The sequence below is a fragment of the Balaenoptera ricei genome, chromosome 2 (assembly GCF_028023285.1).
Source record: "Balaenoptera ricei isolate mBalRic1 chromosome 2, mBalRic1.hap2, whole genome shotgun sequence".
In the NCBI taxonomy this organism is placed as follows: domain Eukaryota; kingdom Metazoa; phylum Chordata; class Mammalia; order Artiodactyla; family Balaenopteridae; genus Balaenoptera; species Balaenoptera ricei.
In genome coordinates, this window is record NC_082640.1 from 109,289,534 (window position 1) to 109,307,534 (window position 18,001).

Below are 18,001 nucleotides of genomic sequence, written 5' to 3' on the forward strand. Positions count from 1 at the left end.
GCAACCACCATTCTACTTTCTGCTTCCATTAGTTTGACTACTTTAGAAACCTCATGTAAGTGAAATCATGCAGTATTTGTCCTTCTGTGAATGGCTTATTTCACTTCTCATGATGTCCCCAAGGTTCATCCATACTGTAGCATATGACAGAATTTTCTTCTTTTCTATAAGTGAATAATATTCCATTGTATGTATATACCATATTTTCTTTATCCATTAATCCCTTGACGGACACTTAGGTTGTTCTTACCTCTTGGCTATTGTGAAAATGATGCAATGAAAACGAAAATGCAGTATCTCTTTGAGATTCTGATTTCAGTTCTTTTGGATAAATACCCAAAAGTGGGATTTCTGGATCATATGGTATTTCTCTTTAACTTTTTGAGGAACCTTCGTACAGTTCTCCATAGCAGCTGCACCATTTTACATTCCCACCAACAGTGAAAAGGAGTTCCAGTTTCACTATATCCTCACCAACACTTACAACATTATTAATAACAGCTCACTTTTGTAAAGCCTATCCAAAATATTTAACTTAATTTTTATAGAAACAACTCTGCTTTGTTTTACATTCATATTACAGAGGAATATGTAATACTTAAGAGAAAGTACAAAATGCCAATAACAGTTGCAAGTAGCATATTCAAGTTTGGAATAAAGACAACTGATCATTTGTAAATGAACAACTCAACTGGTAGGGACAGAGTGGTGGGAATCTAGAGAAGAGCCAGAAGCCTAAATAATTCATCCTTCCATGAGTATCAGTGAAGTGTTTATAAAGAGAGTGGAAAGGATTACTCTTGTGAAGGTGAGTTAAGAGAGAGCCTACTCCTTGAAATGAAAGGGTTGGACAAGATGACCTCCGAGGGTCCTTCAAGATCAAAATAAGCCTTTGTGGTAGACTAAAAATGATAGAACTGTATTAGAATTTCAAAGCTATCATCAGGGTCATATATTTAATAAGCCCTTGAAGGTTTTAATTGAGTATACAGATTTCATACCTTGCAAACTGACCCCTCCCCAGATTTTCTTTGAAGATATAAAGGAATTGTACAGGCTTTCTTCTAGTTTAAGAGGTTACACCTCTATTTGAAAGCTGATGCGCCTAAAATGCACTCTGAGTAGGGTTTATGGCTAGATCAAGCATACAGAGATGTGGCTTCACGTGCTAACTCTGCTTCTGACTGGTGAGCAAGGCAGGTTGTTCTGCAGTTCTGTTTCCCTTACAAAATGAGAAGGTTTAAGAGATGATGACCATGGCTTTGTCCAGTCCTACAGTTTAATAATTCTATGATTTTTAATACTTTCTGCACTCAGAAATTTTGATGTGAAAATTGTCACATATTTGGTAGCGGCTACCACCTGAAAGGTTGACCACTTTTTGCAACTCTGTCTTCTAGGCAGTAATCAGCCTGAAGTTTTTTTGTTCTTTTTTTTTTACTGAAGATCAACAACTCCATTCCTTGTAGCTACATACCAGGCTGCTCTGTCACCAGTGTCATAGTCATCTACAGTGAAATCCAGATTGCTCTAGTTTCTGCTTCAATAGTAATTTAGAGCATTTCTCTGCCCTCTCTGTTTGGCAATGTCACACATTAGAACACTATACTCCAGTTCCTTGAGTATCCTGCTGTTGTCTCCTCCTCATACAAGGCCAATCAGCAGAACTGTGTTTCAATGAGCATCCCTTTAGTCCTGGTGGTCAGGCAGCTTTCAAGGACTTTGTAGTTATTACTCTTTTCTTGTCATTTGATTTTTCAGGTGGGATGAAATTATTTCAAAAGGTAGATATAATGTCAGCAGTTGTTCATGTTTACATACCTGTTGAATATCAGACAGCACTGGTTGTTTTTGTGTGTGATTTGCTGTGGATTGGGTTTCTCTGCCACATTAGAGCTGTATTTTCTGTCAATTTTTCTACATATGTATCTCTTTCAATTCAATTCCATTACCCTTAGTCAATATCTAATGAAACCTTAAAGCAGAAATCCCTGGAAGTTTTCAATTTCATACCTCCAGTGGAGAACCTTAAACTGCCCACACGATCTATGCTGGGGATGGCTAAAGGAGTTCAGTTGTGTTTAGAGCTACTGAAACTGCACAACAAAATGCTAATACCACAAAATGACCTATTGCCTGAGTACCCTTTAAGGACACACAAGTCCTAGGTGACTGTTTCCACACCTCCAAATGTTACCTACAACCCATTGAGTTTGAAAAATAACCCACATTCCCAAAGGCGTGATCTAACTGATATAAACTCATAGGACCCAGTTGTATCTGAAGATACACAAAAATGTTTGTATTAAAGAAGATGTGTCAGGAAACCCAATTTCTCTCCTTTTCCAATGGAAAATGGGTCAAGCAATTCAGAGCAGTCAATCAACCTTAGTACATAGGTGACTTTTTTTCTTAGGTCAACTTTTCATACTATAATGATCCTCAAGACCTTGCCATTTTAATTTCTGTGAAATGGGGCAAGTTTAATTAACCTTGCTTGTAGGCTTAGATCTGCTCCAGGCTTTGATGCCAGTCCTGTTACTTTGCAGAAGAAGGATTATGAATTTATTTTCGTAGCCTAGAAGATTCAGAATATGGGTTCCACTCTCCCAGGTATTGCACTTCTTGGTTTCTTTTTCTTTCTTTGAAAGATTTAGAGTAGCTTTCCTAGAACACTGTTAATGTCATTCTTCTAAAAGCATCTTGTCTATCAGATGTGGCTGAATGAATCCATTGCAAAAACTAAACCTACACAAAAACAGCAAACAAACATAGAGCATCAGCTTTGAGAGTAATTTACAGAATTGTAAGAATATACAGATAAATTTATCAATTGTTAAATTTACATCTGTTGCAGTTTGACTTGTTGGAAATTACATGAATTGGATTCTACAGCATGTGTTTATTTTGCTGAACAAATTGTGTCCCAACAGTCTATCCTGGATATCCAGAATCTAGCAGGTGAATTTATGCTGATGGTTTGTCTCTCCAACAGTGTTTTGGCACATCTAAGTACTACTTTTAGCCCCAGGAAAGGATTCTAATCTCTAGAAAAGATTTTTAAATAAAGCCTTGCTAATATTCACCTTTGTAGGCACCTCAATTTGGCTGCTATTTCTGTTTCCTAAAAGATGGTTCTATTTTTTTTTTTGAGTTTAATTTTTTTTTAATTAATTAATTAATTTATTTATTTATTTTTGGCCGTGTTGGGTCTTCGTTTCTGCGCGAGGGCTTTCTCTAGTTGCGGCGGGTGGGGGCCACTCTTGATCGCGGTGCGCGGGCCTCTCTTGTTGCAGAGCACAGGCTCCAGACGCGCAGGCTCAGTAGTTGTGGCTCACGGGCCTAGTTGCGCCGCGGCATGTGGGATCTTCCCAGACCAGGGCTCGAACCCGTGTCCCCTGCATTGGCAGGCAGATTCTCAACCACTGCACCACCAGGGAAGCCCGATGGTTCTATTTTAACGTTGCACATGAAGGAAGAAATCCTAGTTTAATAATTTGAGATTGTGTTTTTTCTGACAGAATTCATTTGCTTTTAGTTTATATCATAATCAGTTTATTTATTGCTTTGGTCCTTACACAGTTATCTTTTACCAGTTGTGTAAAACATTATACTGAATGTTAGATATTGCATGATATTTCAAGGAAATTTAACTTGAGCAATTATGGATTTCATCCAGAGTCTGGTGCCTCTGTTTGTCAAGAAGTTAATGTTTTTTCAAAGATAAAATGACTTTATAATCTATAATTATTTTCTTATCAATTACAATTTTATAATCTCCTGATTAGCTGGCACTTGGTACTTAACTTTACATTTTAGCTCTGCAGGGTCCTTTTAGACATTATTATTGCAAAGAAAAATCAAAAATCAGAGTGAATTCTTAGTATTATACTTGAAGCAATAAGGTGCAATTGCTGAAACAGCAGCCAAGCATTGTGGTATAGAACTAACTCACAGCTTGGTGCCCAGTCCCTGCTGAGAAGGAAATATAGGGGAACTGGCAGAGTTTTACTACATCTGCTCCCTGCTGCTAATGAGCTTTAACCTGTTTCATTGTTGTTATGCTTACTGTTTAGATATTTTGCTTGCAAAATTAATTCTTTAGCTGAGAGAACACATGAAAGAGGATATGATTTATAAAGTAGGACTGTTTAAAAATTAAAAGGTATCAGCAAGGGAGACTGGAGGCCATAAGGAGTGATATGGTTACTTAATATCAATTCAAGGGCAGAAGCTCAGGTGGTAACACTGGAATTGTTTCTCAGTTTCTGTAATGTGGGCTCCAGCTTCAGGAGGTATAGTCTTCGCTTTGCATTGTGCATCTATACCAATATGCTTTACATTTATCAAAGAGATTTAACAGTATTTTTTTGCTTTGAAAGCTTCCTTGGTCCTCTAGAAAGTGCCAGAGTTTTAGTGATGTGTAGCCTCTGCAAACAATCAGGTTTCAGCAATAGTATTTTATTATAGTCAAGAACTAATGAACTACCTATGCCCAACTCTTGTAACCTATGCCTGATCACCCAAACAAAAGCAACAAGAACTCAGAGAGTAAATGGGCCCTGAGATTATTGTTAATGAAATAATAATGTCATTTTTATAGCTATAGACTCTTGCTATTTTAACTTTCACACATTCCTTTGCTTCTCACCTTAACTTTCTAAAGCAATCATATAGGTATTGTTCATTTTATAGATGTAGAACTGGAAACTTGAAAACGCATCTTATTTATCATAAGTGGATGAAAATTCTCAATGGGTCTGTATAAATCAGCACACATCCTATCGATGGGGAGTAGGATGGTCATCTTTAGATTTGCAGAATCATCCTCACCACTCTCATTATTGTCTTTGTCAATAATCATCCATAAAGCTATCCTACTTCTTGAATAAAAGCCAAATGTATTAGCTTTTCAGCCAAAACTGCACATTATATTTGGTAATAAAATGGTTTGAAACATTCTGCAAAGAGAAGCAGGTTACTCTACTACAGCATTTCTCAAACTTTTTACTCTTGAAAGTAATAAAAAATTCTTGCAGATGTCCAGTTGTGGCCTGTATTCTTTTTATTATAGTGTTACTTGTACATGTAACACTATAAAACTAGCTATGAACTCCTTTACCTGTAGCTTTTTATCAGCTATACAATGAAAAAAACATAAAGGGTAAATAAAAATAAACCTACAAAACCAGTACAACTATAATTAAGGCATCGCTTTATTGTGACACATGCTGTAGTTAATTTTAAAATTATATAATTTACACAAATGTATACATCTTTATTTAGAACAATTATTTTAATAATCCTAACTGATTAATAAAGAAATATCATTAAACAGATATCCTATTATATATTTATTTCTACACACTGCTAATGAACTACTGCAACTTAATACTTAAAAAGTAGGACTCGTAATATATCTCCTAACCAAATAAGTGCTGACTCCTATGGTTTGACTTCTTTTCTGGCTGGTTTAGCTATACTGCAATGTGACAGGTAAGGACTCATTTCTCCCACTATTTCTATGTGAACCACTATAAAACCTTCTTTTGAGCAGAATGTCATGATATCATTTGGCCTCTACTTGGCACTAGGGCATCATTTATGTGTTAAGTCCACCTAAGTTCTCTTCCTGTTAGTGTAAGACCCAGTAGTACATTACTGTACTGCAATATTAATATCTTGATGTCAAATCATAATCTCAACTTACTAAATGTTAGGAAGCTAAAGTTTTATTCTATTAAAATATTTTTAACGGTGAAATTTTACTACAAACCAGAGTTTTGTCCTTATAATTGACAAAAGACTCTGAGAGCAATAATAGTGAACAAGAATGACTACAATAGTCAGTGCCCATGTTTGTATATGTTAGTGGCAAATGAGCACTTTAACCGTTGGTACTTTTTTTTTTTAAATTTACTGAGTGCAAACATTTATTGGGTGCTCAAGCCTCTGTTTGCTGTCAGGGATATAAAAGGAGAGAAGACACAAACATCGCTTTCAAAGGGTGGAGTCTAGTAGGGTAGATAGACATGTAAACAAACAATGGTATGGCAATGCCGGCAAGCTATAATAGAGATAGGAATTAAGTGATGCCCAGAATCCCAGAGCAATTAACACTGTCTGGGGGGAATACAGACTGGAGCAGGGATTCTAAAAGCAACATGTAACTGTTGGTACTTTAAATGTTCACTGGCATCAACACAAATGTAAACATGGTCATAAATATATGTGGCAGTATCCAAATATAAGGTGATCATGTAGACGAATCTAAAAATGCTTCTATTATTCTCATAATGATGCTGAGATGGGAATTGGTGTTATCCCCATTTTACAGGTGAGGAAATTGAGAAGGTAAATAACTGTCCTAAGATCACACAGCCAGTATGTGGTGGAGCCAGCATTCAAGCCCTAGTTGTCTGGTGAGTATTGATGTTCTTAGGCATTGGAGCTGACAATTGGAAGAACAGTAATGTCAGCACAACTGCATTCATTAGTTCGTTAAATGCACATGCTTATTTTGCTATGTTCCCTTTTTTAATGGAAAATACATAGGAATAAAATTTTTAAAATTACTTTCAACTGTGGGTACAACTAATATATTATTTTTTTTTACTAAAATAAGATCCAACTTTTTCTTTTTTCAAGAAAATTAAGTAAGCATATTTATTATTTGACTAATCAGGCTTTGTAGAACTCATTGGGCAAAAATACACATGTGTGTGTATATTCTAAAATCAAGTGTCTTATTTCAAAAGACAACCCAAAACTGGAAAGAGGCTCTGGGGTTTCTTATATTGATTGTAAATATAGCAATTTCCATTTGAGAGTATACTTCAGAGTCTTTCTCAGAACTACCACTTTTTTTAATAAATTTATTTATTTGTAAATTTATTTATTTATTTATTTATTTATTTATTTATCTTTGGCTGCGTTGGGTCTTCATTGCTGCGCATGGGCTTTCTCTAGTTGCAGCGAGCAGGGGCTGCTCTTCTTCGTTGTGGTGCACGGGCTTCTCATTGTGGTGTCTTCTCTTGTTGCAGAGCACGGGCTCTAGGCACAGGAACTTCAGTAGTTATGGTACGCAGGCGTAGTAATTGTGGCTCGCGGGCTTAGTTGCCCTGAGGCATGTGGGATCTTCCCAGACCAGAGCTCAAACCCGTGTCCCCTGCATTGGCAGGCGGATTCTTAACCACTGCGCCACCAGGGAAGTCCAGAACTACCACTTTTTAAAGTCATTCATTCATTGACTTGTTTACTTATTCATTCGACATTAAAAAAAAAAACATTTTTTCTGATTATGATAGAAATGCACATTCATTACAGAAATTTGGAAAATCCATTAAAGTACAAAGAAGGAAATGAAAATCCCCTTCTTATTTCTGTACCCACAGCTAATGACTGTCTCATATTTTGGTGCATTTTCCTTCATAAAGATATCCCCAATGTGGGCGGGCCCCTCAGGCAGCCTTGCTTCTTGCCCCTCAGCAGGACTCTGCACCTGGTCACCACCCCTCAAAGAAAATCTACCTTTACAAAGTATAAGAGAAAAATAAAGTTTTGCTGAAGTTTTCAGGAGAAGGCAGAGGAGAAGGACACAATATGTACTGCACAGAAAAACTCAGTAGAGAATCTGCATTAGACATCTGGGTTCTTTGCCATGCCCCTAATTCCTATTAACTGCCGACTGCCATAGATCCCTGCCCATATTTAGTCCTGCTGCACAGAGCTAGGCTTGTCCTCAGCTCCAGCCTCTCTTCTCTCTGCATCCTCACACAGATCTCTCCACTCATTAAATAAGGACTCATCCCAACACCTTCTATCTTTACAAGCCAGCAGGGGTTTGCAAGAAACATGCATTTGTTGGCTTGGTCTTTTTTCCTTATAACATAATTTTTTTCTGTCTCATTCAGATATGTATGCATGTATATATGCACACACATATTGTGTATGCATTTTTTAAAATTGTACCTGCTATTCTTTGAACTGCTTTTTCTTCCACACAATATATTTTATTTTCCCTTATAATTAAATTTTCTTTGCAAACATGGTTTTTAATAGGTTATCTATAAAAAGATTTCACTATCTTATATACTATAATCTATTTGACCAGTACTCCACTGTTGGATATTTTGGTTGTTAACCATTTTTGCTATTATACATAACATTACAGTAAACATCCTATATACCTCTAATTATTTCCTTTGTGCACATCTCTATTTTATTAAATTTCTAAACTTGGAATTTGAGTCAAATTGAATGAGCATTGGGAAATTCGATATAAATTGCCTTCCAGAAAAGTGTTAGCGTGAAACATTCGTTGAGGACTTATTGAGTACCAGGCACCATGCTACCTGCTGAGGATTCAGAAATATGTAAAATGTATTCTCTGTTAATGAAGAGCTTGTAGTTGACTATTTGTTTTAATTAGATGTTAGGCCTCTGCTACTTTCTCTAAAAAGTCTATCTGAATTTCCACTCAGTGAAATGGTTGAGAAGCTGCTGGCTCTGGTCCTAAATTTATTGCTTAAATATATATATCAAAAAAACCCCACTCTAATTCTTGAAGCCAAATAAACTTTCATATGCAATGTTTGCCAGCATCTAAAACCGTGGGCATATAAAATAGTTCTCACTTTATCCCCCAAATTATGTTTTTTTTAAAAAATGTATTACTGTTTATTTATGGATTGAAAATTATTTTAATTTGATCTTGAAAAGGAAACCATTGTTTTGTTCATGTAAATATTATATATGAAAACTACCATTTTAAAACTTGGTTACAAATGAATGGGCATCTGTTAAACCCATGGACTTTGAAGTTTCAGCAGAAATGTACTTAATACTTGTTTTCTCAAGTCTGGACACAGTAAACATTTACAGGCCATTTTTGGGATTACCAGAATGCAAGGGATATAAGGATGGGTGGACAGAAATGCATTAACCTTCTGGGAAAGGCTGAATAACAGTGATTTCCCAGATTAGTAGAATAGTAATGTAAATTGGCAAATATAATTACATTTAACCCTATGAATAGAACTTTAAGCCAAACAGTCCTTATTGCCAACATTTTTAGGCAGAATCGTGTTATATGTTGTCTCTAATTGTCTCTTACAAATGCAGAGGGACAGTAGTCACATTTACATTTCACATGTCATCTGAAAAACATGATGGTCTGAATTTGGTAGTTAAAATAGACTATTTTGTGCAATTAAGGTTGCTAAATAATCTAAATGACAATAGACTCCTTTAAAGACCTTAAAATGATTGAATGATGGTATGCTAAAGAAATTTGAAAGGCTAGGAAAGAAGATAAACGATGGCAAAGGTAGGCCTAGCAATAGCCATGCTTTTAGATGCCCCTCTCCTTCCTTTTTTTCCATTTTAGATGACTAAATGGTCCTTATTTTTCTAAGTGTGACAGCACTTTTCTTAGGCCTGAATTGGAGATAGTTATTTTAAGAGGACCTAAAAAACATAGTAGTAAGAGTAAGGATAAAGGCAGTTTTAATTTAAACAGCTCTACCACAATGATATACACAATACCTTACATTTTAAAAGGGCTTACCATACTCAAAAGGAAAAAAAAAGAAAAGAAAAGAAGTATGTGGGTGTTGTGTGTACAGTGGCTTAGACAGAATGATTATCATTTGCTCTCTGGAAATGAACTCCATCTTGGCCTTAAATTCTTATATTTCTTCCCAGAGTTGAAATGGCAGGTGAAGGCATTCAGAAATTTAAAGTGACTGATTTAACAACCTTGGACAAAGAGAACATGTCTGAAAGTTTGTCTCAATGTTTGACTTGACCTAGGAGAGTTTCTCTGAGACTTATTTTCTGAACAGTACCCTAGCACCTTGGGCCAGCAAAATGGCCTTTAAGCTTGAATGAACAAGGTATTTCTTTTCCTGTAGTGCAAAGCCTCACTATTTCATCTTTTCAAACTCCTTTACTGCACTCAGTGTGGAATTATATTGACAAGGGTAGAATTTATCTCCTAGAGGAGAATGCTGTGCTTCTGTTAAGTGCTAATATAACATTTATGTGTTGGTACCTTAATAACAGCCCCAGCTTACCTAATGAAAGTTGAAAGCAAACAGTACACTCTGAGATTTTATTATGACTGAAGTGACTGCAGTTTGAGGCAAATTATCCCTATTTTTGTTCCCATATCAAAAACAGAGATGCTAAAGCAATTGCTACATGTTTGGTGTGGAATTAGTTTCCACTCTCATTAATCTACAAGGGAGAGCATTTTTCATGTAAACAGCTCACGAGGGTCAGAGAGAAGAACTGTTGCTGTGAAAAATGCTCGTCAATAACTTTGTGAGTGAATTTTGAAATAAAGTGCCTGTAACCTGTCATTATTCCTTCCTCTCAAAGTCGAGAGTGAGTGGATGAAAATTGAGCCTGTGAATTGAAAGCAGGGTGAGTGTTATGGCCTTATCGACTTCAGGTAAAATGACTGTTTTAACTTGTTATTATTTTTCCATTCAGAGGTCAGGCAATGTACAGTATTACCAGCATAGACTGCAGTGTAAGCAAATTGGTATACAAAAAGGCTAGTACCCACACTCACAAAGCAGAGGAAAGTGTAAGTCACTAATATCAAGTGGACTCGTGATCTCTACAAAAACGAAATAACCAACAGTGCTTTGAAAAAGAATGGCGAAGGTATGTAAGTGTGAAGCATCTTGGAGGCAGGAAATATAAACCTGTTTAAATAAAAAGGCATATGTTTAGAAGGCAGTGACCATTTTTTAAAATCACATATTAATCTTACTTGTTTTGCTAAGGAATTACGGGACCTGAATACTGAGTGTTAAGCACCCCAACTCTATGTCACCTTAAAATTTTTTCCTGCCTCAGATCATCTTAAAAGTAATTAGCTGCTGAATTTTTCAAGTCCATCTGATATATTCTTATCAAAAGCAAAATATTGCTGTGGTTTTCCTTTTCACCTAGGAAAAACCGAACTCAATGAGGCTTCAAAACACCAAAAACCCTTTCCTTGTCTTCTAGATTTTTATTTCTAATTCTGAAGAACAGCTTAAGAATTTAGCATGGCTATTTTAGGTTTGCAAGAAAAACATCTTTTCTCCAAGTAATCTCAGGCCCATGGAAAGTGTACATTTAATACTTTTGTTCAAACAGTTTAATTTTTCTATTTCAGAAGACCGTCTAGTGTTTTTGTCTTCGATACTGATTTTTCCATTATAGACTCTGTTGGTCAGAAAATGAGCAGATTGACCTAGAAATTAAAAGAGGTTATAGAAGGACTCAATGACTGAAACCAAGTTTAGGGGGAAAAAGTATTACATTTAATTTTGGAGACATGTTCATATGCCTATTCGGCAGATTTCCCCAAATAATGTCAAAGGTTTGGGTTCTTTTACTTCTAAACAAGTTTTCCCTGGCTTCAAAATAATTTTAATGACCTAAGATAAAAGAAATATATTGCTTTGCATTTTCTCAGTTTATTCATTTCTTTAAACAAATGTTTAGTAGTTGGACATTGTGCCAATCATGGTAATACAGTAACCTCAGGAGAGTCCTTGCCTTCATCTAGTGAGGAAGAGAGTCAGGAAAACATGAGATAAGTTGCCATGAAGTTACTAGAAGAATGCAAGCTCCATGGAGGCAATGGTCTTTGTCTGTTTCTGTTCAGCAACATATCCTAACCACCTAAACCAGTACCTGGCACACAGCAGACACCGGACAGATACTTGCTGAGCACTGAATGGATGTGACTGGAGTATGCACAGTGTGCTTAAGAGGCTATGAGAGGGTCAGGGAAGACATTCCCAGGGAAACATAGGTCTAACATCCAGGAATGTTGACATGATTAAACTAGACAAAGTTGGAGCAGGGCCTTCTGTATCAAGGGAGCAAAGAATTCCAAAACAAGTTAGCAGAGAGTGGACGAACTGCTGTTAATTCTACATGGCTCCAGCAATGAGTGAGGGGTGGGACAGACAGAGCTGGTTGAAGTACATGGGGGCCAGACCTGAAAGGCCTTGGAAACCATGCTAAGGAGTTTGAAGTTAGGTCAAAAGTCATTGAATGATGGTAAGCATGCAGGGCCTTTTTTTAGAAAAGGCAGATATATCTTAGAAAAAGATTATTCTGGCTGAAGTGTAGCAAATGGACTGAAGAAGATTGGAATTGAGGAGACCAGTTAGGAGGCTTCACAGAAATCCAAGCAACATATAAATGACAGTGACCTATATTAAAATACAAGTAAGGGGACAGAAATGAATAGGCATATTTTAAGTGATTTAAGGAGTTAAAAATGACAAGACTTGTGGCTACTTCGAATGAAGTAGGGAGAAGTTGCTAAGGAAGACAGAAGAGACAAGGACAAGACTCTGCTCTCCAGCCTTGGACAATGGAGTGGATAGATGACATTTCCCAAGACGAAGAAAGTGTATTTGGTAGAGAAGGTGGCAAGTTTATTCTTAGATATGCTGAGATATTTAAAGCATCAAGTTGTTGCATCCCAGGTTTCTATACCGATTCTCTTTTTTCCTACACTCCCAATCTAGAGTTGCAAAAATCCATTGCAAATGGATGAAATAAACCTAAGGACCTATCATAGTAATTGCGAGCATACTTTTCTTACATACGACACAAATTGCATTTTTCAATATAAAAATATTCTTCTTTCCTCATAAGTCTTTTTCTAATGCAAAGGAATACAAAGAGTAAACTATTTCTAACAGTTAATTATTCTAACTATCCTCAATTGTGGCTAGTCAATGAAAAGCATGACAGCACAAACTAAGGCACCACAAATGATGTACTGTTCCCTTAAGGAGTTAATTTTGAGTGTATCTGTACAGGTAAAAATACTTCAATATTTTTGCATTTATAGTTGTATGACATGCAGGGACTAAAGTTATAAATTGAGTTGAATGTCTATGCCCACATATATATTTGAATATAATATGATTTTTAAGCTTTTCTCTCTCTTGGTTCTATCAAAGACATTAAAAGAAAGATTCAAAATGCAAACATATATAATAGGACTCCTCCTAGTTCATATTGGTAATTATGGGCCATAATTATTAATTAATTAATTAAGAACTAGTAAACCAAAATACTTTATACAGCTCCTGTATTTAAGCTGTTTCCATTTATTACATAATTATTTAATTGACTAAATTCTTACTCAAGTGTGTATATGTAAACCTAATAGGGTTTCTGAATTATAGCAGATCCATTCTGACATCAACGTCCTGATTATTTTCTTTTACTTCCAGGAAGAACACGAGTGTCATGGCAATGCCAAGGACACAGGTGGCATCCTGGTGGTAGTGGTACTTCCCCATCTCCCCAGAGATGCTGCTATTGAGTGGCACGTCATTGCAGTGGCAGATAAGCCACCTAGAAGGAAGCATTTTGCTTTGTAGAAAATATCTGAGGCTTTTCAAGTTGAATGTGAAGCTGTGACTTCCAGTTCCGTGTCCAGTGCATCTGTCTATCTCCATTTCTTTAAGATGGACGTCGCCATCTATGTCCTCACCTGATTTAAACAGGACTCTAGAAGACCTGATGACTGTGTCTGGGCAAGCAAGGAGAAGACTCTCCAAAGACAACCAAGGTGCACCACTGTGTTTAGAATATTCTACGAAAAAGACAGCATTAGTACCCATGTACTGCAAGCAGGTACGAGAACTATCAGAGAGGTGAAAGTACAGACTGTGGCATCACATCATATATGCTTGTCACAGAGAGAGTTTGAGAGAGAGAGGGAAAGAATAACATAAGTAGTGTGGGAGACATTTGTTCCCAGTCCAGTTAGAGAGAGTGAGTGTGAGGCGGGAGATGTGAATCCACTGCTTCCTTTGTTGATCTCCGCTCTCTTGTGCCTTTTGTGTGAACCTCTCACTGCCCTATGAATGATTGTAGTGTTTAAAGATATTTTTCCTGCTATATAACCCTCTTTATTATATTCCAAACCATATTGTACACATTAAACATTTGTACATACATATCAGAGAATAGGTTTGTGGACACAGTACCTTGAATATACTATCCTTTAGAGATGACTCATGGGATTTAGACCAACCCCGTGTAAATCTGACTCCATGATACACACACAAAGCGAGCCAGAGTCTCATCCCCAAAATCAGGTCTGACTCAAAGAAGAGCCCCGCTATTCATGTTCTAAAGGCATTTTACTAATATGGCTTTGAGTCATCCTTCTAAGAGACAGAAACAACCAACGTGCACTTGGCATATTTCACCATGTGGCTGGCTATTAAAACAAGAGGTCTGAACCAAAAGACACACTTCATTCTCATTAAGTGAGTCACGGTCAAGAGTCAGAACTCATAACCTACCAACTGGTTAATTTCCAACTTGAATAGCAGTGGGAAGTTCTCACTCTTCCCAGGCCCATGGAAGTTTTGGTTTTCATTGGACCAGTGTAATGTAAACAAGACTTAACTGAACAATCAATCCAAATTTGATATACTATTCCTTTATCGTATTAGCCTAAATTGTGTGCAAAGTCCCTCAGTGGGTTTTCAAATGCAGTTGTACCTCAGGCCTTGCTACAGGTGAATTTGAATTCAATATTTGCAAATTGAATTGTGTTTTGAACATTGTATGGAAGTTAGCTTTTAAAATGCATTATTTCTTATATTAGATATTTCATAAGTAAGGTGAATAACTCCCTGCTCATTTGTTTAAATACAGATTTTAATATGTAGAATCTGTCTAAAGCAAGAACCTTTCTGTAGCTTCTCTTTAGTCTTTTGGTGACTGTTTCTTTGCAGACCAAACAGAATAATAACAATTACATCACACCAATCCTGTGGTATTATTATCTTTATAATATGGGGACGAGAGTAAGTCCCAGGTGGTTCTGATCACCACCCCAAGATTGGTCACCTGGCTCCTTAGAGGATGGTAAGGTACAGAATCCTCGTTATCTGTGTTCTGAGTCCATGTCCTTTTCACTACTCCAGGGTCTGCTACAAGAAGAAAGGGGAAATAGGTGTATGGAAATTAAAGAAGTAGCTGCTTCCACGTGCCATTAGAAAGCCTATCAATGGCTTTGAAATTGGCTCATAAAGGGAAAAACAGAGACTATACTAATCAACTCAGTGTCTGAATCTAAATCTTTTTGCAGCCTTGGGATTTTCATAGTTTAATCCTTTGTGAAATAAAATACACCATAATGGCCATCACAAACCACCTTGGGACAACTTTAGTTTTGGAGAAATACTAACTACATATATCTTCATAAAAAATAATTCTGGACATATCTCTTTGTACCTGTATGCTAGCATTTAAGGGCAGGGTCTATACATTCACATTTTTATGAATATGAATATGATATGAAATATTAATCTGTATTAATTTAATCATGTAAAAGATGGTGCTCCAAAGCCCCAGTATCCTATTTGAAGCAATATTAGAAGGATATTCAACTTGACATTCTTTAATATATTTAAAAAGATAAAGCAATGAAAATGTAGTAAAGAAAAAACTCCTCTCATTCAGGAAGGAAGGAGTAAACATAGAGCCTGACAGAATCTGGTGGTTGTTCTATGAGGACTAGTTTTAGAGGAAAAAAAAAAAAATCAACCAGGTTAAATGTATTTCCTTTCTGCAGCATGCCTACTTGCTTGCTGACAATCCACAATCTCATTTCTGAACAAATTATACTCATTTTGTTTGAAAAAGAAATTTAACACATACTTAAATAGAGCAGTTTTGTGGGGGAGAAGAACTGTGCTGAGCTATGCGTTATACTAATGGCATAGGGTGCAGAATGAGTCATCGTGGTTTTTATTTATTCATTCATCCTTAGATCCTTTAAAAAGTCTCCAAGGCCCTAATGACCATCATCATTATCATCAGTAAAATCTGCTTTCTGGTGAAAAGGCAATAGGCATTAAATTTAGAGGCAGCATTAAATTATCAGTAAAGAGGACTTGAAATAGTACTACACGCATATTCCAGGACACAATATACTGAAAGTTTATACAGCACCAGTCAGGCACTCTTCTTTATAAGTTCTGAGATTAAGATGTTCTCTTCTCCTTTACAAGGCAATGTCATTTAGCGCGGGAGAAAATTAAGTATAGGCCAGTTTCCTATGCTCCAGAGTCAAACATTGGAAGTCAAAGGTATGTCATAAGAAGGTTCTTAACTATAAATAAAATTTTAAGAATTATCAGTATCAAAACTTTATTTCGAGCATTTCCCCTACCCACTATAGTTCTTTGCATGTATTAAATAAACACTGTCCAGTGAGTGAAAAAATCAGTGAGAATTGTTTTGAACTAAACCTTGGTAACTCCTTTCTGTCTCAGAGGTATTTTAAATATTCCATTGTCATTCGGCAAACATAATAGAGGCTTTACTTCTCTGTGTAATCTCCAGCAAAAGAATGAGAACTAGATTCAAAGGGTCAAATTCCACTCATTTGGGTATGAACTTAGTGTGTCATCTGAAAACAGGGAAAGTTAATACCTTGTGATCAATCCAGAGGGTCGTGATGCTTGTCAGTCCCCACCTCCTTCCCTTACCCACAGTTCCATCACAATGTGGGCAGTTGATGCAGTTCAGAAAGTTACCATGAAAAGAGCAGACCAGAGAAGATGACTTCATTGCTTTGTGGAAACCTTGTAGGTGAGTGCAAAGTGTTCTGAATTTGGAGCAAGACCGTTAGAGATCATTCTATGCTATATATGATCCAGTCCCTTTAACTCCCTAAACTTAGGGGTTGCCAGATTTCTGATTTGGAAGCAGATGGTCAGGTATTTGAACTTTCTGCTTTGTAAAAACAAAACCAAGACATAAAGCCCCATTATGAAACAAAAGAAGTACCTTATAATGTAAAATGTAACTTTTAGTACCAGCTACTGTTGATAAATTTTCCATCTCTATGAATGTGGTTCTTTTTTAATTTGATCAAACATTTTTTTAATCAAGAGTGACAGGTATCTTTTTGAAAGCAACTGGCAATTTCTTCAAAGCCTCAATGTCCTTTTCCATAAAATGGAAATGCTAACTTAACCTTGTGCACACTCAGGGTGCTAACAGTGATCAATTGAGGCAATGGATGTAAAAGTGTTCTTGTTCATTGTTGTACCAGTGTAAATTGTTGCTTGTTGTGTTTGTGGCTACTCTTCTGAGATTCCTAGTGGCTTTAAAAAGAGTATAATTGGGATTTCACTCTGTATCACATTCTTTAACAAATAGGCTTTTGTTTGCCCCCATATTTAAAAGCATAGTTTAAAGGTACATTTAGTTTTATTGTTGATCTTTATAAATTTTCCTAATCCAGGCATATACGGAAATAGAGGTTCTCAAAGGGAATTCACTTCCATTCATGCTCCTAATTCTTCTGGCTCCTTAGTACTTCTAAAAAATGGAAAATATTTCCTTCCTTGATCAGGACCTTTCCTTCTCTTGCCTTTTGCAAAATGCTTATTTCCCTTAAACTCCTCTTTCTCACGGCTGAGAGTGATAGGATTTTCAATGTCCAGCATGCCCAGCTTCCCTTACCGGAGCAGATGGGCCAGTGCCTTGTCCCAAGTAGCAGACTTATAATGGGGTCCCCTATGGGAAAGGAGTCCTACAATTCGATGTTTTTCAATATTCTTTTTGTTGTGATCCTTAACATCAGAATCCAAGCATTTCCTCATTTCTTAAAAGAACTTTGAATGAAGTGTAGGGCGGGCTTCTTTTTGCATTCTTCCTTGTTACACTGGAGCATCATTATCATCTTTTTTTTTGTGTTTTGTTATGTTTGTTTGCATGATTGGTTTTTTTGGTGCTGAAACCCAGGAATTAGCCATTACCGTCTTTTTTAATTCTATAAAATGTTAATGGGGGCCTAAGTGAGATGTTGTATTTCTGTGATTAATGGTTTGGGGCTGGAAAAATTCTTCTTAATTATTGGTTTCAAAAGTGAAATAATGCTCTGTGCTGTCATCAATTTTAGTGTGTATGTTAAGAATCCAGTATATAGAAGTCCTCT

General features: G+C 36.4%; 1 protein-coding gene across 1 annotated transcript in view; it reads left to right on the top strand.

Annotated features, from left to right (window-relative positions):
* LOC132359516 (uncharacterized) overlaps positions 1-13,520 on the top strand; it is a 174,696-nt gene extending 161,176 nt beyond the window's left edge. The window contains exons 6-7 of the transcript XR_009500861.1: positions 6,338-6,422; positions 13,263-13,520. The gene's annotated coding sequence lies outside the window, so the exon portion shown is untranslated. The remainder of the gene's footprint in view (positions 1-6,337; positions 6,423-13,262) is intronic.
* Positions 13,521-18,001: the final 4,481 nt, after the last annotated feature.